The sequence below is a fragment of the Ochotona curzoniae genome, unplaced genomic scaffold, assembly GCF_017591425.1.
Source record: "Ochotona curzoniae isolate NIBS_2020 unplaced genomic scaffold, NIBS_Ocur_1.0 scaffold_4505, whole genome shotgun sequence".
In the NCBI taxonomy this organism is placed as follows: domain Eukaryota; kingdom Metazoa; phylum Chordata; class Mammalia; order Lagomorpha; family Ochotonidae; genus Ochotona; species Ochotona curzoniae.
Window position 1 is genome coordinate 24,366,145 of NW_024467118.1, and position 22,274 is coordinate 24,388,418.

Sequence of the window (22,274 nt, forward strand, 5' to 3'; positions counted from 1 at the left end):
CTCCCTGAGCACACAAGGTACAGAGAGGGAGAAAGTGCCAGTAGGAAAGAGATTTTGTTTCTTAATTTGAAAGGCAGAAAGATGGACAGCAATCTCCCACCTGCTAGTTCACCCCCCTAAATGCCCACAACAGCCAGGATGGGTCAGGATGAAGTTAGAAAACTCAAACTCCATCTGGGTCTTCCAGGCAGGTGGCAGGAGCCCTACTATTTGGGCCACTATCACTGCTTTACAAGGTGCGCATGAACAGAAACCTGGAGCAGGAGCAGAGGCAGCAAGAGGATCTGTAACTTGAACAGGTGCTCCAGCATGGGATGCAGGAATGCCATGCAGCACTTAACCACGGTGCCAGAAGCCCACACAGTAACTGTTGTAACGGGGAGGCCAGGAGCAAATACACTGTGGGGTAGCTGAGGAAGAGATGCAGCCAGTCCAAAGGCCCAGTGGCATGGATACATCTGACACAGGATGGAATTCTCGAGATGTAATCAAGTGTGCCTCCAGTGAGATAAGTGGGAGCAGTGCAGCTGAAAGAGGCAATGGGGCTAGAAATACAAGGTCTTGTTGGCTTGGGAGAGGGAGAGGAGCTGCGTAATCTTCAGCATGGGTTTGACAGGATCCGATTTCTGTGTGAAAATATCACTCGGGCCCAGAGGCATGGCCTAGCAGCTAAAGTCCTTGCCTTGAACGCCCCGGGATCCCATATGGGCGCCAGTTCTAATCCCGGCAACTCCACTTCCCATCCAGCTCCCTGCTTGTGGCCTGGGAAGGCAGTCGAGGATGGCCCAAAGTCTTGGGACCCTGCACCCGTGTGGGATACCCAGAAGAAGTCCCTGGATCCTGGTTTTGGATCGGCATAGCATCGGCCGTTGCACTCACTTGGGGAGTGAATCTTCGGACGGAAGATCTTCCTCTCTGCCTCTCCTCCTCTCTGTATATCTGCCTTTCCAATAAAATAAATAAAATCTTAAAAAAAAAAAAGAAAGAAAGAAAATATCACTCAACCTAATGAACAACTCTGGAGAAACTACTACAAGGGCCTTTTGTATGGGTGGATGAAATGATATAGAAGATGCAGGATAGCATACACTGTTGAGGAAGTCATGAGAATCATTCCTGGTGGGGCCCCGGAGCTGGCTTCCAAGGTAATGGCCTGGTGGAAGGTAACGCTGTGCTCACCGAGGCCGTCACCAACCACTCTCATGACACTGGAGAGCGTGGTGGCAGATGCACCTGCTGCTGAGAGAACTCATCTAGGACTTCCTTTTGGCCTAAGTCTTATGTTTGAAACAGACAGTGCTCTGTCACAAGGTTCTGAGAAACAAAGTATTGTCCTAGGCGCCTCTGTATACAGTTCTTGAGGCAAAATAAATAAATAAATAAATAAATAAATAAATAACCTGTGAAAAGTTCAGAAGTCAGAGCAGATCTGTGCTATCAATAAACCAGGTTTCAAACCTGCAAGAACAGTACAACATGGCAGAACCAGTTTATTCCCACTTCAAGGGTGTCTGGTACACGTAACCTTTGAAGACTTACACATTTTCAACAATTTTATTTGTAAAACTGGATGGCTAATGATTTCAAAGCATTTTATCACTTTTCTAAAAAACTGTCTATCTTGGGCCCAGCGTGGTGGCGCAAGTGGTTAAGGTCCTCTCCTTGCACGCCCGGGATCCCATATGGGCGCCGGTTCTATCCCGGCAGCCCCGCTTCCCTTCCAGCTCCCTGCCTGTGGCCTGGGAAAGCAGTCGAGGACGGCCCAAAGCTTTGGGACCCTGCACCCGCGTGGGAGACCTGGAAGAGGCTCCTGGCTTCGGATCAGCATAGCATCGGCCGTTGCGCTCACTTGGGGAGTGAATCATTGGACAGAAGATCTTCCTCTCTGTCTCTCCTCTCTGTATATCTGCATTTCCAATAAAAAATAATAAAAATAAATCTTTAAAAAAAAAAAACTGTCTTTCTTGGTTTGCTTACATACAATCCTTTCTTTATTAAGTTTGCTTTTATTGGTGGCAGAATGTTGAAAATTTACAATATTCCCTTTAAGAAATAAAAGGATCTAAAAAGATAGATGCCGAGTGCTACCCAGGGGGAGGGATGAAGACAGAGGTGGCAGGTGCCAAGGCAGACGGCTGGTGATGAGCCCCTTCACTGGCTCTAGCCTACAGGTACCAGGATAGGTCCTTCCTACCACATGTGAGAAAGTGGGTGTCACCCATCCTTGTCAGGGTCTATGTGCCCCCTCAGCCCGCCAACAGTTACCCCTAGGGGAGTGACTCCCGGAGTGACTCCCGGCTTCCTCTCTGGGCTCACTGGCACCACGTGAACTACTGACATGCTGTTGACTCACTGGCAAATCTTCAGATACCTCGCGGGTGATCCTGGAACCCACAAGGCAGGGCAAAATGCTAAGCAGGTCCCTGGGCCAAACTATTGTTTGCACCAATGGGAAAAGCCATCTTGCTGTTTGATTCCTTTTGCTCTGCAAACAGGATCTCATTGCCGGTGCCACTCTGCCATTCTCCCTACCTCCCTGGCCTCCAGGTTGGCTATACCATGCCACCAAAGCAGTGCCACCAACACTATGCTGGCTACAGTGTGCCACCTGCACCATGCCACCATGTCTCAAGGCTCCCGGGCCTAATAGTCCCCAACAGTGCCATTCCTCTCTTGTCTACTTTCCCTAATTCAGAGAAAGTGCTCTTTGTTCTTTTATGAGTACTACAAGTGACTTAAAGGGAATTAAAAAGCAGAGAGGAAGATATACATTTCTCACCAACAGGGCACAGCCCCCTGAGCACTGTGACACTCCTGCCTCAGCTTACTGGAGTCCTGGAGGGACAAGGCTTTGTTCTGGACTAGTCCTGAGTGCACTGCAGCTCCACTGGACTTCCTTCAGACAGGCAAAGGCTTGTGGGAAACAGGGAAGTCACCTCCATAAACGGGATGTATGAGGAGCCTTGAAAAAGTCGGTAGGAGGGGTTAGCACTATAGTGCCAAGGGTAAAGCCACTACTCACAATGCCAGTTCAAGTCCCAGGTACTCTTTATCTGATCCAGCTCCCTGCTAATACATGTGGAAAGTCAGCAGCAGATGGTCCAAGTGCTTGGGTCCCTGCATTCCCAAAGCAGACCCATATGGAGTTCTAGATTCCTGGCTTTGACCTGGCCTAGTTGAGTTTTGGAACCTTTGCCGAGTACAAATAGGAAATCTCTTTCTTCCTCCCTCCCCTCTTTTCCCTCTGGCTCTTTCAAGTAAATAAATAAAACATTTTTCTTAAAGCCCATAAGGGGCCCAGCATGGTAGCCTAGTGTCTTGCATGTGCCGGGATCCCACATGGGCGCCGGTTCTAATCCTGGCAGCCTCGCTTTCCATGCAGCTCCCTGCTTATAGCCTGGGAAAGCAGTCGAGGACGGCCCAAAGCCTTGGGGATCCTGCACCCACCTGGGCTCCTGGCTTTGGATAGGCTCAGCTCCAGCTGTTGCGTCCACTAGGGGAGTAAATCATCAGACAGAAGATCTTCCTTTCTGTCTCTTCTCTCCTCCCTCTTTATCTGACTTTCCGATAAAAACACAAATGAATCTTTTTTTAAAAAGCCCATAAGAAATATGTCTTACGGAAAAACTAGGCATGGACTTTTGAAGTTTTCTGCATCAAAATAAATTTACCTTTTAACTCCATTTTCACAAATTTACAATGCATACACAGCCACAGAATACAAAGGGAAAAAAGGCATGATTTTAGTAATCAGACAAAGAAACTCATTTTACTTTTTGAGCACTCATTGATAAGCTGGGAATATTATTCAGACGCATATCCTGTCATCAAGGAACTGGAGGTCTGCTAGAGGGAACGGTGCAGATCCAACAGAGCTGCGACAATGACACAGTATACAGTGAGGCACGCGGCCCCGCACAAGGCCCACGTTGTGCCTGAGGAGTCGAAAGTAACTCAAGGCAAGTCGTCACAGGGGCAGCTATCTGGCACAGGGGTTAAAATATTCCTTGGAACGCTCACGTCCCATAGTGAGTGACCGGCTTGGAGTCCCACCTTCACTTCCAATTCCAGCTTCCTGCTAATGCGTATCCTGGGATGCACTGGGTGTCTCAAGAACTCACTGGGGTCTCTGACACCGACAGAGACCAGGATGGAGCTCCTGGCCAGCGACTTTGGCCTGGCCACATTTGGCTGTTGTGGGCATCTAGGATTAAACCAGCATTTGGAAGAGCTTTCTGGCTTTACTTTTCAAGTAAGATGAAAATAAATAATTTTTTAAAAATTGTAACAGGAGGGTCCGACGCGGTGGCGCAAGTGGTTAAAGGTCCTCGCCTTGCACGCCCCGGGATCCCATATGGGCGCCGGTTCTAATCCCGGCAGCCCCGCTTCCCTTCCAGCTCCCTGCCTGTGGCCCGGGAAAGCAGTCAAGGACGGCCCAAAGCTTTGGGACCCTGCAGCCGCGTGGGAGACCCGGAAGAGGCTCCTGGCTTCGGATCGGCATAGTATCGGCCGTTGTGCTCACTTGGGGAGTGAATCATCGGATGGAAGATCTTCCTCTCTGTCTCTCCTCTCTGTATATCCGCCTTTCCAATAAAAAAATAATAAAAATAAATCTTCAAAAAAGAAAAATTGCTAGTGTTTAAAAAAAAAAAATTGTAACAGGAGCTACTTCAGGCCTTTGCAATCTGTTTAATCCAGACATTTGTTTCATCAGCGCCACAACTAAGACAGAATAACCAAAAGACACTTCGCAAAATAGGATCCACTGACAAGGGCCATGCTCTTGGATCAAAGGCAAGTGCTATTTGGAACATAATCCGCGATTTCCACCAGCAGAAAAGGCTGTAAGAGAAAACTGGCATGGGGTAGGTCACACTTCAGACATCAACACACAGCCAAGCACAGTGTGTCACAAGGACCCTAGTCCACATCAGGTGGATTACACATCAGACACCATCCTACACTTTCAAGCACAACACACGCAGCAGGTGTTTTACAGCTAGGGAAACCAAGTCAAAGGAGATTGGGGAAACCTACCTAAAGATACCTGATACACACAGCAGAGCCAGCAGTACAAGCCAACCAGTCTGAATGCGGTGCAAACAGTGCCAACAGTCGTATCACGCACACACGCTGCTCCACACTGTCATTTTGACTCCAGTTAAACCCCATTTTTCCTCTCCGCATGTGACCAAACTCTGTTGATTACTCCAAGAACACACTGACCTCAGAGCTGAGCTCAGCATGGTAGGTTTTGCTTTCAGAATCCAAGCATCAAAGTAAAGCCCCAACTCGTTAATTCATCTTTAGGCAAGTCTAAAAATAAGATAATGTGAGTGGGGAATCTATCAGAGATATTAGCTGGTAGAATACACAAAATAAAACAGCAAGAACATGAGGCTGTCGACTTGTCAGTTCCTAAGCTGTAGTGCCCTGTGAGTTTTCTGTGTCACCAGATCCTCCCAGCTATAGTCACACAAAGGCACATTGTCTTAAGAAGGCTGCCAAGATGGGCCTATTCTTGGCAAAGGGCTAGGTGTCCCGAGGACCATGTCAAAAATGATCACAAACAAAAAAATGTTATTGAAGCATCTTTTCAGAAGTCATGGAGGTTATTACCATCTCTGACGTCAAGCCCAGAATCTCTCTCTCACCTGGGCTTGAGAGGCCCAAACAGACATTTCCAGAATGACAATCAAATGGATCTTAGAGAAATTAATACCTGGAAAAACAAAACAAAACACAAAATAACTCCACTTTGTGAAGTTCTCAAACGCTTTTTCTTTTGGCATGTGACATGAGTCAGGTCTCGGTGCTCTGAGAAGTGGGTACTTCTGATTATAACTTGTGCAGGTTGGCATTTGCTTGGTAAGGTGCAAGCCTCTTATTCCTGTCAATTGTACAATCCCAAGCATTCATGGTACACCCTCCCACTGCCCGCTGCTACATATCATTAACTCTTGCCCTCCCATATGTGGCTCATCCATCCACACCTGCTTAGAACAGGTGCGTGGACACTCAGGGAATATGACCAAAACTGACAATGAGCCTAAGCAAAGCATAACCACAGGCTGAAGCTGTCAACAGGTCCTCCCTCTTTCTTTCAACTCACACACTCCCAGGCATTTTATATGATCTTGTTGGTTGGCTTCCCATCCAGAATCACAACACAAACAAGGGACCCTCAAAAAAATTCATGGAAAACAGAATTCAAACGTAAGTTTGTTTTGATGTAAAATAAGATTAGAAATCCACACATAGCTTCTTATAATATACACTTTCCATGAATTTTGTGAAGTTCTCTCATTCCTATCTGAAGGAAAAGACTATGGTTTGGGAAGACTAGAACATGCTTGATTGTCATCTAGAAATAAGACATGCATTTGTGCAGAACCAAGAATTTGCTGAGACCAGAGTATTTCAGGCTGGCCCAATCAGAGGGCTTCCTCTGTGTCCTCTTCAGGTCCCACCTTGTGCAGCTAGCCATCAGCAGCCCAGAGACTGGGTTTGTGCTTTCTGAAACGACCCCACTCTAAAACCAGGAAAGGTGGGATTGAATGTGCTAATACAGGCAAATCACATCTCCAAGGCTATCCGTTTCCTTGGTGTTCTGGGTTTTACAAATACGTGGATGGTATATGTTGAAACATACCCACAAATCATTCCTGAGTAAACTAAGTTCCTATGATGACAAAACCTGAAGATCTACAACAATGAAAAAGAACACTCATAGGCAGGTTCCATGGAGTGAGTTGGCGGGGGAGGGCAGCTTTACTTTTCCCCTCAGGTGTCTTTCAACCACTAAGGAAAATAGAGGAAAGGCAGAGCTTGGGTCTTTTGTAATCAGTTTGCTTTCGGTCCTATAGCAGATGGTATCTTAGATTCATTGAAATCAGTGTCAAGTTACTGTGGTCCACTCACTCTCAGCACCCCCATTACAAAAGCAGAGGGGTCAAGCCTCATTCAGCTGCTCCGGTCAGAGGACGGCCTCCTGCTAAGTTCCACCCTTCTCACAGCCAGAACTCACCTGACTCTTGGCGGTTTAGTCCTTCAGACACGCTCTCTCTTCCTACTTTCACTGAACTCTGCTTTCCCTTAGTCTTTTTCAGAACGTCCCTCCCCTGGATGCTGAGAGAAGGAGCGCAGCCCCGCAGCTACCTGCCTGCAAGCGCAGGCCATCCTGTGAGCGCCTCACTGACAGCACGGCTCAGTCCACACACACCAAGTGGCAGGGAGCCATCTCCCCCAACCTCCCCAGCGAGAGGTCCTTTCAACAACTTGACATCGCAATTAAACAATTACTGTCATTTCTACCAAAGGCCTCCTGTCCCCCTACCCAAGTCATCTTTGCTTTGTCAAAACGGATCTCCATGGGGCTGCTGGCTAAAGCAACGACTGAACAAGTGGTAGGGAGTCCTCTTCCTCTCACTCATATACACACACAGACCTCGCAGGGCATCAAACTAGGACAGCAGCATCAGCCTGAGACCCAGACTGCTCCCGAGAGGAAACATCTCTCCATCGGGCCAGTTGTGGAAACGTTCCAACGCAACCTTTACCTTGGAATCATTCTGACAAGCACTTCAAGCTGCATTTAAATGTCTCCATTGTCACTTCACAAAAAACCTTGGCACGCAAACTCCACATTCACGCAATAATGTCTTCCCTTCCCAAGCCCTGTGAATCCCGAATTTAAGCCTTTGCCCGTGTCAGTATTTCCAGGATCCCAGATCCTCTGCAGTAGTCTAATCACAACTTCACGTATGCCCAGGTTCCACTTCAGGAAAGTCTCCCTCCCCTCCCCAGCAACCCTGAGCCCCAGCGCCACCCGCACCCCAGGACTACTCCCCGGGACCTGAGAGCTGGAACCCCGTCAGGAACGGTCAAGTACTTTCCCATAGCAGCAAAAGCATCACCGTTTGGGTCACTGTTTTGATCTTGACTCCAGAGTAGAAATGGAAAAGCAAATTCAATCATCTACAAAAACTGCTTCATCTACTTCAACTTTGTCAATTTAAATAACTGCCATGATTAGATTCAATTACTGATAAACTAAAGAGAACAGATTGATGAAAATGCACTCAGGGGAAGGAACAAGACCCCAAGTGGCTCTGCTCCACTCACCACACCAGGCACGGCGTGGACCACGCTCCTTTCAAAATGCACTCCACAGCACAGCAGTGGAGACTCAAAAATAAACACACTAATAAAATGATGCAGAAACACGTGTGAAATGATGCTGTGGAATTCTCAATCCCACCAATTAGAGCCCAGGAGGAAGATGACCAATCCACACTCACAGATGCGTTCCCAAAGCAGTTTTGCTCTGTCGGGTGACACCTACCCAGTCAGGTCAAGAGGAGCAGAGCCAGGCTGGTGGCTTTGTTCTCTTCACAACCCCTCAAAGTTCATCCACCTTCAGGTGGCAGTCAAAGAGGCCCACCAGGAGCCCGGCGAACAGGTGAAAGCAGAGGCAGACACACACAAAAAAACAGACCAAACCCAGACCTGTCTGCCACGGGCTCCCCTCCCCTGCCTTACCTTTCAGCAAGGCCTCCCGCTTGGGTTTCTCCTCCAAGATTCAAACTATCAGACGATCCTTTTAAACTAACAGCGGGAGTCAAACTGCCACGCAGGGCGCTCTACCTCCCTCGGAGACGCTGGTTTGCCAGCAGGTGGTGCTTCCCGCATCCCACAACCTTTCACCTCCGAGAATCTGCACCTGTAATTCTCAATTGTTCCCGGTCTAGCAGCCAACTCCCCCGGCTTAAGGCTGCAGCCAGCCGCCACGTCACGTTATGTTATTAACCTACTCTTCCCTCCCCGGAAAAACTTGTAGGACGCTTCCTGTCAAATTTTTCATAAGAATACATTTTTTAAAATCTGAATTTCCTCTAAAGAATATCAAGATTGCAGTTAAAATATCACACAAGGGGGTGGGGGAGGAATACCTGGTAGCATCTTACTTTAAATCACTAACCATCTATAAGGAAATACCCAGAGGTTGGTATCTTTTTAATGATTTTTGATAAGGCTTTAAATGCCTTGGGACAGTACCCAGGACCAGTTGAACTTTTGCCGCATTAAGAATATGAGTCATGTATTTGAAAAATTCCACTTCCACTTATTTTAACTGATTTCTTAAATATCCGGCCACTGTGCCGATTGGTCATCTGTCAGGATTCCTGGGCCCCAAGCAGCCCTCCACGTGGGATTCTAACCTCCAAACCAGAAGCCGCCCTTCCCGGGGTCCTACCTTCAGGGGTAAATTCCTACAGGAAGACCCCCCCCCCACCCGCCTCGGTTAGCACTTTAATAAGTCTTCCATCCTGGGTACTTCCTCTACCCAGCTCGGTCTAACAATCCGAGCCCAGCCTCACCTGTGCCGGCCGGCCGCCCGAGCATGTTTTCAAGGGGTGAAAACTTTGGTTTCTTAATATGGGGCGGGGGTAGGGGATACCTCTATCACTGCGGGAAACGTAATGGGGACTGAATGTATATTATTATTTGGCTCTTCCAGAAAATGTCGCATTTCAAGTCTTTTTATAAACTAGTTTTCCCAGCAAACAGAACAGAGGCGGAAAGAGGAGGGGTGAGTGAAGGAGATAAGGGCTCAAAGAGAAAAAAAAAAAATTCCAGAAACTTGGGACCCAAGCGGCAGAGTCACGGAAAAGTAGTACAAAGGATTACCAAAAAAAAATTTTTTTTTAATTAAATCCCCCTTACCTTTGTTAAGTACTGGAGGCGCCCACTTGAGAAACTACCACCACTCTCCGCCCGGTAGCAATTTACTAGGCTAGGCTGCAGCCTACCTCCGCTTCGGGGCCTCCCTCTTTTTAATGTAAAACCAAAATAAGGAGTGTCCGGCTACTCCCCACCGCGCCGCTTAAAGTCACAGCGCGGCGCAGGCTCCCCTCCCAGGCTCGGGTCTAGGGTGGGATTCCAGGGCGTCCCGGGCGGCTCAGCCACGGGCACCTGCGGGGGGCCGGCTCTCCAGGACGGCCCGGCACCCCCCACCCCCAGAGCTCTACCTTCCTGCAGCCCGTCCCGAGCGGCGCTCTCCCCGCGGGCAGGAGGCGGACGCGCTGACCGCCGCACCGCCGCGTCCCCGGCGGGCGAGGCGAGCGGCCCCGGAGCCCCGCTGCGCGCCCGTGCGCCGTGCGCCCCGGCCCCCGAGCCAGCTCCGCCGGGTCCCCTCCCTGCGGCGCCCGCGGTCCTCCTTCCCCCTCCCCCAGGAGCACCCCAGCCCAGGCCGTCCGCCTCACAGTAGCAAGGTTGTCTCACGTCTACTCCCTTCCCTTAAACTCACCAAACCAGATTTTTACTCCCCAACACTGGCAACTTCCCGTAAATCTGCACTGAAATTGTATCCTGCTCGCTGAGCCTCGGCTGGCGGAAGGCCAGTGCAACATTCCTGTTGTTTTAGGGGAGCACGGATACCTTAGGTTCAAATAGAAAAAATCGACCAGGAGGGGCCCGGTCTGGGGGGAGGTGGAGGGGAGTCGCGGAGGTGGGCTCCCGTCCCCCGCTCACAAAGTCACCTCCTTGTCGGACATCCAGCAGCGGTCCCACGAACGGCACCTGCTCCACCTGAGGACACACGGATGATCCTCCCACCCTGGCCACGGACACCCAGGCGAGCCAGAGCCGCGCCGGACTCCTCGTCCCGAGCGGATCCGTGCCTCCCACCTCCGCGCTTCCACTCGCAACAGCAGGTAGGCAGGGTCCTGCGCTCCCGCCTCCCCGAGCGTCCTCACCTGCAACCCAGCAGGGCCGGGACAGCGCAGGAAGGAACGTCACGCGGACGCAACCCTGACCTTTTCCGAGGCCTTCACAGCAGGGCCTGGACGCCGCTGGCTCACAAGTCGCCCGCGTTCGTGAGCCCTGACCTCGGGAGTTACAGCTGGTTTCTAGAAAGGGAACAACAACAACAACCAAAAAAAAAAAAAAAAAACTATTGCATTTAGAAACTGCAGCCCAGCCCAGCTCTTAACCTTGCCTGGCCCCTGGGGAGTTGGCCCCCACCCCACCCCCGCCGCCTTACCTGTTTACACACAGGGCGTGCAGGAGCCTCCCGCGTTTCACTGCAGCCCGGGGCCCGAGGTAGGCGCCGAACGGGTCAACAGGAATCCAATTCGGTGACTAAACAAACTTGAAGAGGAAGCAGGCACCACCAGGAACCTCAAACGCAGTGCTGATTTCGGTGCAGTGTCATTCAACTGAAATCAACCGAAAAGAGAAAGAGGAAAAAAAAAATGCTTCTCTCGGGCTCCCTGCTGAGTGAGGAAAGGTCCCCAAGCCTTGGGCTCTCGGGAAGGGCGTAGGGACAGCCCTGATTTTGTTGTTGTTGTTGTGTCCTGTTGGTTTATGTTAAACAGGTGGGCTCCAGGGGCAGGCCTTGGTGGGCACACCCGTATCTGAGTGCTTGGGTTTGAATCCCCGCCCTGCTTCTGAGTTCAGCAGGTGATCTCAGGGGACTCCTCCTGCGGGAAGCCTTGGTTGGGTTCCTGGCCTCATCTGGCCCTTGAGAAACATTTGGGGAGTAAACTAGCCCCTCCAAATCAATGAGTTGACAGGTTTAAAATGAGGAAAAGAAGACCCTCACCCAGCCACTCAGCACTAGCCTGGAGGCCATCAGAGTTATTGGACCTTCCCTCGGGGCCTCAGCTTCCAGGCTGTTCTTGTGATGGGATTTTTGGACTATGTGTGTACACAGTCTTGAAGGCCCTGGCAAAGTCTGTAAAGTCCGGCTGAACTTCATTAAGGTGACAAGAGAAATGTGCAAAGGACACTGACCACAGTCAAGCCTGTGTGTGCTGCTGTCGCGTTTGTAGACACGTGACCTGATGCTGGACAGATAATGGCCCCTGCTGTTCAAAAAGCAGTGAGTGGATGGAAGATCTTTGTCTCTCCTTCACTCTATACATCTGACTTTCCAATAAAAATAAGTAAATCTTTAAAAAAAAAAAAAGCAGTGTGAACCATGGGGAGGATATTTAAAACATCACATAAATATTAAAAAGCGTTCAATGCAGGCTAGAATGCCAAACATGCTTTCCATTTTAGCTTCCAGTCATCTTCCCGTGGATGAAAGGGAAACCACAATCCCATTCCACTCTCGAGGCCCATGGTGCCTTGCGATGGAGCCCTCAGCCACCTGACCTGCGCCGACCCTTACACATCCAGCTGGGGAACCCTGCTACCACCCACAGCATGGCTGGTAAAGACACTCGGTCACCCAGGCCAAGTGGTGAGTTCAACATGGCTGTGAGGAAAGACCACGACCTGGTTAGATACAAATGACAGCATCTACTAACTTCAGGGGAAAACTGGGAGAAGATTCTGAAAGGTGGATCCCTTGGATCTGGGGCCCAGAACTGAACCTGGACCCAGCTGAGATGAGCTTTTGGTCCATCCAGACCGCCGTGCACAATGAACAGCAGGTGGGGAGGGTCCTCCAGGGTCCTCTCGCCACATTGGGCCTGGACAAGGCTCTGCAGCAACCTAACTGTCCCAGAGCAGGCAAAAACATTGTCTGGCTCACACATTTTCCCACTTCAAGATGCCTTTTCCTAGAAGAACCCCTGGGACCTGGGGAATAACAACCAGGAGGAATAAAATGGGTTTGAAAGTATGGAAGGCAGTGGCTCCATGTCAGGCAAAGCAGCCCTTTGCTAAGATCCAGGTCAGAAAGTAAATTCTCAAGGCCCAGCGTGATAGCATAGCGGTTAAGGGCCTCACCTTGAATGCACTGGGATCCCTTATGGGTGCTGGTTCTAATCCTGGCAGCCCAGCTTTCCATCCAGCTCCCTGCTTGTGGCCTGGGAAAGCAGCAGAAGATGGCCCAAAGCTTTGGGACCCTGCACCCATGTGGGAGACCTGGAACAGGCTCCTGGCTTTGGATTGGCTCAGCTCCAGCCATTGGGGCTGCTTGGGAAGAGAGCCATCGGATGGAAGATCTTTCTCTCTGTCCCTCCTCTCTTTATATCTGCATTTCCAATAAAAATAAACAAATCTTAAAAAAAAAAAAAGTAAATTCTCACAGCCCTTTGGTTACTTGCTCTCAATCCGATGCCTGCCTCCACTGTTCCTTCTTAGTCTTGCGCACTGGCATCTATAAAATGGGTATAATTCAAGCTCCCAGCTATCTCCCACATCCCTACTCCAGGGATGGGTGAAAATAAAACCATCTTTTAAGATGCAGGCTATAGTAAAAGGAATGTGAACTTTCATCTTTGCTTGTGGCTGACCTGGATGCCTGGTTTTTGTTTATTTGCTGTCCTCAGGCAAATTCCATTCCCCTGGGGCAGTTCTCCAGACCCCTCTGCCTTCTGCTTTCTGCTTCTTTCCCTTCTGCCTGGGGGGCAGTGTTTGGAGTACGGAGAGGAAGGACACTTGGTTTCTCAGAGATTTGTCTTTGGATTTCAAAGTTACCTGTGTGAGGCTGAACATATTGCTTCAGCTTCTACAGTTAGAATATATAGCAAATAGCAACACCTACCTCTCGGGATTTCTATGGGAATTAAATGAGATGGCACATACGTGGTCCTCAAGAGCTGGCAATTTCCATTTGAACTAGAAAATGCCTACTCCTGGGGCTCACAAGTAACTTTCTGCCCCTTATTTACATCTTAGATCAAGTAACACTAACCAAAACACCTCTAAGGAAGAAAAGAAGCAAACTTTAAAGCTTTGTAAAGAACCACAATATAATAATAGCCACCCCCAGTGCACTTCCACTGGCAGACCAGGGGCAAGTTCATGGAAGGGGGGAAGTGTTGAGCTAGTAGTTATGGCACCTGAGTTCCACACCAGAATATCTGGTATCCAGTTTTCTGCCAGTGTAGACCCCACAAGATGCCAATGATGGCTCTAATATTTGGGTTGCTACCACTCACATGGAAGACCTGGCTTGTATTCCTAGCTCCTGGCATAAGCCCCAGTCCAGCTCCACCTACTGCAAACATCCATGTGTATTTCTGTGTCTCAAATAAAAATAGATTAAAAAAAAATTAAGGATACTTGTTGTAGAGTAGTGGGCTGGACTACCACTTGGCATGCCCACATGTCATGCTGAGATGCCATTTTGAATTTTGGCTCCCGGCTGATGTGCCTGGTAGGCAGCAGATAATGGCTCAGCTCCTTGGGTCCCTGCCACCTGCATGGAAGATCCAGCTGGAGTTCCTGACTCCTAACTTCCACCTGCCCGGGCCTCAGCTTTCATGGCCATTTAGGGAATAAACTAGCAGAAGGAAGACCTCTTCTCTCTCTCCTATGTCTATGAAATAGATAAATACATTTTTTAAAGTAATATAAACTTTGGGCCCAGCACCATGGCCTAGCTGCTAAAGTCCTCGCTTTGAATGTGCTGGGATCCCATATGGGCACCGATTCTAATCCCAGCAGCCCGGCTTCCCATCCAGCATCCTGCTTGTGGCCTGGGAAAGCAGTCGAGGATGGTCCAAAGCCTTGCACCCACCTGGCAGACCCGGAACAGGATCTGGGCTCTTGGTTCCGGATCAGCGCAGCACCGGCTGTTGTGGTCACTTGGGGAGTGAATCCTCTGATGGAAAATCTTCCTCTCTGTCTCTCCTCTCTTTATATCTGATTTTGCAATAAAAATAAATAAATCTTTAAAGAAAAAATAAAGTAATACAAACTTTAAATTACATGGAGAAATTAAAGTTTTGACACAAAAATGTTTTTGCAATCCATACTTTTTTCACAGCGTACATTTTCCATGTTACCAGCACTGACCATCACAACTCTGTGATTTTCATTGCTCCATTGCACAGATGAGAAGACTGGGGTTCTCGGCTGTGACTCCAAGCTCCTGGAAAGTTAATAAAGCCATTGCTCTGATTCCCTTGCTTTCCACTGCTCCATTCTAGGGCAACGGTGTGCAGTTTGGGGGATAATCAGAGCTCTGAAAGCTGGTTTTGCTTCCTCATTGTGACTTGACCCAAAAGTTTTAGACTGTACTCATTGTGGAGACATGGATACCCACTACAAACTCCACCAAAGATCTCCCCCCACGCCCCCATAAGTGAGGTGTGCTGAGCAGGCAGCAACCAATTCTGTGACAAGCAGTGGGCCTGCATGACAAACAGCATGGGCCACAAGTCAGCAGCTTCCAAGCTGGCATCCCTCGTGGGGTCAAGGGCAAGATACCTAAGTCTCTAAAGCTCAGGGTCTGCCTGGGACAGGAGCCAACCATAGGGTCATCATGAGAATGAGATGAGATGACCCTAATCAAAGCACAGTGCCCAACACAAGGGGAGCTTTTAATACATATTAAAGACCAAATCCAAGCAGTCAATAAAAGGTTATGTTTCTTTTCTGCCTCAAAAAAAAAAAAAAATCAAAGACCAAGTACTAAAGTGGCTCATGTGAGGTCTAAATAGACTGTGTAGTAAATAAATACAAACAGCATAGCTCACAGCTTCTACAGTGTCCCATTTGTCCACTGGTGGTCATGTCTGTGAAAGCGTTTTCTTAAAAGAAAAAAAATTCATTCTCCAGTTTCATATTAAATTGCCACTGGATCTAATATGTGCCAATTTAAGACACATTATTCCAGGACACCGTGATGCCAAGGATTAAGCCTGGGGGCTAACTGGAAAGGCCACCATGGGCCTCTGGGACAGGCGAGGCCATTCAGAAGTCTATTGGAAGGGAGCTGGGGTTTGTGGTTTCCACGCCACACCATAGGAGGGCCCCTAACTGAATTTTAAAAATGCACTGAGCTCACAGAAAAGGGAATTAAGTATAGCAGGGGTTCACTCCAAACATTAATCTCAGATGCCAAATCCTTCATTGAGAAAGGCCTTGAACCTAAGCATTCCCTTGACCTTCGCTCTTCTTGCACAAAAAGCTCTGTCAAAGCCTGCCCCACTGACATGGGAAGAGTGCTAATGTGAATTATGGGCCCTTTAAAGGGCCTCTCAAGACCAAGGGGTGGTCTTGTTATGACAACAAATGTTAATTCCTCTCTATCCCTTTAAGACTTATTCCCCACCAGAGGAGATTTCCAGATTTTATTTCACAACTTAAGACAACCTTGAGTTAGAAGCTCGATCATTCAGCGGTAACTTCCCAGCCAAGACTGCCAACGTCAAGTTGCTAATATTTATAAAGTGCTTACCGGGTAGAGTATCTGTCAGAAGCTGTGCCACACAGGACTATGTACTCCTCACAACTGCTCTGTAAAACCCAGACTGCACTCACACCCACGTTCTAGACCATGGGACCAGCACACACAGCTGCTGGGTGACACCATGGAGGTTCCCTGGCCACAGTCTAACAGAGCTGGGGTCTGATCCCCGCACTATGAGCCCAGAGTCTGTGATCCGAGCTGGGACACTGCAGGACCTCATGAAGCTTCCATCCATGTTTGAGTCTGTATCACGTGTGTGTATTTCAGCTGTCGAGAACAGTAAAGTAAAGGACCTTCGTATGTGGGTTATGAGCTTAACAGGTAAGGGTGTATGTTATGGGCAGTTGTAAGGTCCAGCTCATCCAGGGAGCTGGGGTTTAGGGTCACAGTTGAGAAGCAATAAAAGTGTATTTAAGAAAAAAGTTCTCATGCATTTGAAATAGACTACTCTGTTAAATATTTCACAGGATCTTCCTCTCTCTCCTCCTCTCTGTACATCTGACTTTCCAATAAAAATTAAATTTTTAAAAAATATATATTTCACAGGAAAAATTTTAATTGCAGGCATGGCCAAATTTACCAATCTGATTAATAATGTGAACATTCTTGAATTTGCTTCAGCAGTTTCCCCACCTGGGATGCCCCGGTATCCACCATCCACGTAGCCATCAGAAACGCACGTGTGGTGCTCTCGGGCAAAGCCTGCAGCCACAGGCCCAAGTCCAAACCCTGTCTTTGCCACTTAGTGAGTGTCTGTGGGCAGATAACTGAGTCACTATTTGGCTCATGAAGTGCATCAGGATCAGTTCACTGGCCTCTATGAGCAGGACGCTGGGACCAGTACCAGCCATGATCCTTCTGATTCACCCATTCATTGCTTTCTCCAATAAACATTCAGACAGCAGCTACTGTGTGTAGGATTCTGGCATCATGCTGGAGACAGAAAAACATGACACAGAATTCCTGTCCTCAGGAAACTCCCGTTCTACAGAGGAAGAGCAACCAGCCCATGGCCACACGTGCTAAGGACCGGATGCTGTGGAGGTGCTCTAGTCCTCTCACCGAAGGCTGATCCGGAGCAGGTAATGTCAGAGCTGGGAGGCTAGCCACCTGTCTAGAGTGAACTGTGTGACCAAGGGACATGAGAGAGTGTAGGCACAGCAGTGTGAAAGCACCTGCATGGCTGAAGGGCGGCATGGCAGTGTATGAGATGAAATTAAAATTGACAGATGTCACTCCACGAGGAAAATTATGTTGGAGTTTTGATTGTCCATCTATTAATTCACTCCCCAAGCAGCCACAACAGCTGGAGCTATGGCAATCTGAAGCCAGGAGCCCAGTCTCTTCCAGGTCTCCCAAGGCTTTTGGCCATCCTCTACTGTTTTTCCAGACCACAAGCAGGGAGTTGGATGAGAAGCAGGGCTGCCAGGATTAGAACCAACACCCATATGGGATCCCAGCATGTGTAAGGCCAGGACTTTAGCCACTGGGCTACCACGCTGGGTTCCATAAATAAATATTTTTTGAGTACTTCTTTATGCCAATAACTGTTCCTGACCTCAGGAAAAAACTAGTGAACAAACAGGCACAAATCCTACTCTTCATAGAAGTCATATATAATGGGAGGATATAGACAAAAAGCAAAAAGTAAAATATAGGGGCTAGTGTTGCAGCACAGAAGATCAAGCTGCCACTTGCAATGGGAGCGTTGGTTCAAGTCCTGGCTTCCCCTCTTCTCTTCCAGTTCCTTGTGAATGCACCTGAGAAAAGCAGCAGATGATGGCCCAAGGGCCTGGAACCTGCCACCCATATGGGAGATCTGAATTAAATTCCTGGCACCCGTTGTTGGCTTGCTCCAGCGCTGGCCCTCGTGGCCATCGAGGCATTGAACTAGTAGAAAGATTATCTCTTTCTCTCTCTGTCTGTCTTTTAAGATTCATTTATTTTTATTGGAAAGTCAGATTCACATAGAAAAAGAGAAACAAAGATGTTGGAGCTGAGCCTATCCGAAGCCAGGAGCCAAGGAGCCTCTTCTGGGTCTCCCACACAGGTGTAGGGTCCCATCCCAAGGCTTTGGCCATCGTTGATTGCTTTCCCAGGCAACAAGCAGAGAGCTGGAAAGGAAGTGGAGCAGGCAGGACATAAACTGGTGCCCATAAGGGGTCCTGGCACCTGGAAGGTGAGGATTTAGCCACTAGGATACAGTGCTGAGCCTCTCTGTCTCTCTCTGTCATTCTTACACTGACTTACAAATAAATAGTTAAAGCTTTAAAAAAGGAAATAAATTGGCCCCAGTGTGGTAACCTAGTGGCTAAAGTCCTTGTCTTGAACACACTGGCTTGTGTCCCAGTGGCCCTGCTTCCCAGCTAGCTCACTGCTATGGCCTGGGAAAGCAGTCGAGGATAGCCCAAAGCCTTGGGACCCTGCACCTGCATGGGACACCCTGAACAGGTTCCAGGTTCCTGGCTTCGGATCGGCACAGCTCTGGCTGCTGCAGCCGCTTGAGGAGTGAATCAACAAACAGATGATCTTCCTCTTTGTCTCCCCTCCTCTCTGTATATGACTTTCCAAAAAAAAAAAAAAAAATCTTGAAAAAAGCAAATAAATCCTTTTAAAAGCAAAGTGAAACATAAAAGCATCTTTGAGATGAAAAGTAGTAAAATAAATAAATAAATAAGGCTTAAAGAGAAAAGGAAAATAACACAGGAAGGGCCCGGCAAGATAGTGGTTAAAGTCCTTACCTTGAACGCACTGGGATCCCATATGATCACAGGTTCTAATCCTGGCAACCCAGCTTCCCATCCAGCTCCCTGCTTGTGGCCTGGAAAGCAGTCGAGGACGACCCAAAGCCTTGGGACCCTGCACCCATGTAGGAGACCTGGAAGAGCTCCTGGCTCCTGGTTTTGGATTGGCTCAGCTCCAGCCATTGTGGCCACTTGGGGAGTGAATCATTGGATGGAAGATCTTCCTTTCTGTCTCTTCTCATCTCTGTATATCTGCCTTTCCAATAAAAATAAATAAATCTTAAAAAAAAAAAAAGAAAGAAAGAAAGAAAAGAAGACAGGAAAGGAAGAAGGCTGAAGCAGGTTCCCTTATGTCCACCAGCATTTTAGGGAAGCCTGCTGAGAGGTCAGCAGGTGAGCCAGCAGTGCAGCCACTCAGGGGACGTGTGGGGGGCAGGGAGCTGGTGACCAGTATATTCCACCCCAGCTGGAAGCGAGGGGCTGAGGAACAAGTGACATAGGAAGAGAATTGTGCCAGACTTTGTATGGCTCACAGGTGAGTGTTGGGACTTGCCTGTTGGTTTGCAGAGCCCTTGAGTTGGGGACTGAGTGGTCTGATGTTAGGTTTAGCAAGGTCATTCGCGGCATGGCACTGTTTTAGGGCATGCTGCAAGAGCAGAGAGAGAGGAGAGGAGGACACACCCAAAGCACCTGAGTTCAGCCTTGAAGCTGCCTGTGGAATACTCTTAGACAAGCCTACGGAGTAGCCCATCCAGTGCTGGGGGCAGACAGTAGGGGATCACGACCATAGGCAAGGAGGGTTTTGGTGTCTTGGCAGCAAACTGATAGGACCCGAAGACATGAGATCACCCGGAAGGCTGGGGGCATCAAAGAGGACTGGAGTGAGGAACTGTGACAAAGGGAGAGGATCGCTGAAGAAGGGTAAGAAAGAAGTGTTTGTTTGTTTAAGAATTATGTGCAAGACACAAGGCATGTACGTCACAGCAAATGAGACAAAGGGTTAGGTGAGAGTCAGAGTTTGCAAGCATCTTTCTTTCAGGGCACAACTGACTTGGTACTGCTCAAGCAAAATTACATTGCAATCTCAACTGGTTACTTTGGCGATGTAGACTGGCCGTGTGCCAGTAACTCATATCACAAAGAACATTGGAAGTTCTTCCAACAAATGCGGACGTAGAATCTACAGGTTTCCTTTCTCTTTATTCTTCTCTTTCTCATTTAGCTCAGTGACCGTGTTTCCACGGTGCAGCTCCTTTGAACTCTCTGGACACATGATAACTAACCTGACACCAGCAACCCGAGATAGGGCTGTTGTCTTTGGTGTTTTTACAATAAAATTCAGTGACCTGCACAGTTGTCACTAAGTGTGTACCCACATGAATACATGTCTTAGTGGACATGCAGACAGGAAGCAGGAAGTAGAAGGGGATGTGCTGGACGCCTCTAATGAGTATCAGACCCCTAGGAAGACTCTAGAAGCACTTAAGCCTGCACCTCACGTAGCCCTGGTGATATTTGGTTCCAGTGAGTTGAAGGCAAGTGGTGAACAAAATCGTGGTCCAAACAATACTGATGTCCCAACTGGGTAGGTAACAGACATGCACAATTATTAGTTTAATAATATTTCCAGGGAGTACAGACAAAGAACAAACCTGAATACTACTGATCGGTCTACCCACGTGGCTAGCAGGAACTGTGGCTCAGTGTCATCCCACCTCTCTAAACCACAAGCTGGGCTGCATGACTGGGATTGGGCTCATCTGACCAGAGCACTGCACAGCCCAGACCCCAGAGTGGCTCCCACTCCCTAGGAAGAAAAGATCCTGGGGTCAGCTTTGCAGGGTGAGCAGCTTCCTGCCATGCCACCATCCCATATGAATGCTGGTTCAAGTCCTGGCTGCTCCACTTCAGATCCAGCTGCATGTGAATGGCCTGAGAAAGCAGAGAAGGATGGCTCAGGTACTTGGGCCCTTGCCTTGTGGGAGACTCAGAGTTCAAGGCGCTAAGCTTCAGCCTGGCCCAGCCCTGACTGCTGCAAACATCTGGGGAGTGAACACTCTCTCTGTGTCCCTGTCCCCATCTCCCTCCCTCTCTGTAACTCTACCTTTCAAATACATGAAATCATCTTTGAAAGACAAAGAGAGATCTAATTCCTTAGCAACATATGTAGTTTGGTTCCCACTTTCAAGTGTTAATCTCTTTCCTCTTTCCAGTTACAAAAGGGAGCACAGTTGACTTTTGCCACATCTCTGGACCTCTCTCTGGTCCTGAGACAAAAGCTAGGGAGGCCTTGGTCACATCTGGCTGCATTTGCCTGGACAAACCAAAAGCTGATTCAAATACCTATCAATTGTGCAGGGACTTCTCATTGGCTGAGGGAGCACCTTAGGCAAGAAGGATGCCAGGGAGCAACCACACCTGCCAGCACCCTTGCTCTCCTGTGGGGATGACACCAGATGCGCTCTGCACTGGCTCCCAGAGGTGCCTAGGGGTAGCTTCTACCCACCACAAAGGCTGGTGTCTGGCTGGCACACCCTCCTTCCATTCCTACCCCCTACTTTTGTTTGGGATCATCTCCCAAATGAATCACCACCCTCAAGTCCTTAGCTATGAGCCCACTTCCAGAGGGAATCAAGCCAGCCTACTGTGTCTCCCCGAGTTTAGGCCTTACTCCATTGGTCCCCATAGAACCTTGTTTTTTTATTTGTTTGTTTGTTTTTTAAAGATTTATTTATTTTTATTGCAAACGCCGATATACAGAGATGAGGAGAGACAGAGAGGAATGTCTTCCGTCCAAGGGTTCACTCCCCAAGTGATTGCAACAGGTGGAACTGAGCCAATTCCAAGCTAGGAGCCTCTTCCAGGTCTCCCATACGGGTGCAGGGTCCCAAAACTTTGGGTTGTCCTTGACTGCATTCCAGGTCACAAGCAGGGAGCTGGATGGGAAGCTGGGCTGCAGGGACTAGAACCAGTGCCCATAAGGAATCCCGGCGTGTTCAAGGTGAGGATTTTAACCACTATGCTATCTTGCCGGGCCCGAGCCTTTTGATGTGCTGTGTGATACCATCTCTCCCTCATGACATTCCACCCTCTGCAAAGAGAGATCTCTCCTTCCTGTGAGGTTCCTGGGCCTTACCACAGATCTCCCAAGCCCCAGCAAAGTGCCTCGTACAGAGGAGATGCCCAGGAAATATCTGCTGAATGAAGGAGTGACCCTTTGGCCCCGGTTTCCTGCCTGTCATTTCTGTTGTTCACAGTGAGATGTGGGAGGTCATTTTTCTGACCCGGTGGCACTGGGCCCAGGGGAGTTCTCATTGGCCTCTGAGAAGGCATTTGGGAACCTCTCCCTGCCCCTCCCGCTGGGCTGCTTTCAG

At 48.9% G+C, this 22,274-nt stretch overlaps 1 protein-coding gene across 6 annotated transcripts in view; it reads right to left on the bottom strand.

Annotated features, from left to right (window-relative positions):
• RBM47 (RNA binding motif protein 47) overlaps nt 1-11,153 on the bottom strand; it is a 144,436-nt gene extending 133,283 nt beyond the window's left edge. For 3 of the 6 annotated variants that reach the window (XM_040965784.1, XM_040965785.1, XM_040965780.1), the window contains exon 1: nt 10,758-10,969. The gene's annotated coding sequence lies outside the window, so the exon portion shown is untranslated. Of the gene's footprint in view, nt 1-10,757; nt 10,970-11,044 lie in introns of those variants that run through there. The other 3 variants (XM_040965781.1, XM_040965783.1, XM_040965782.1) reach the window with 3 other exon arrangements.
• Nucleotides 11,154-22,274: the final 11,121 nt, after the last annotated feature.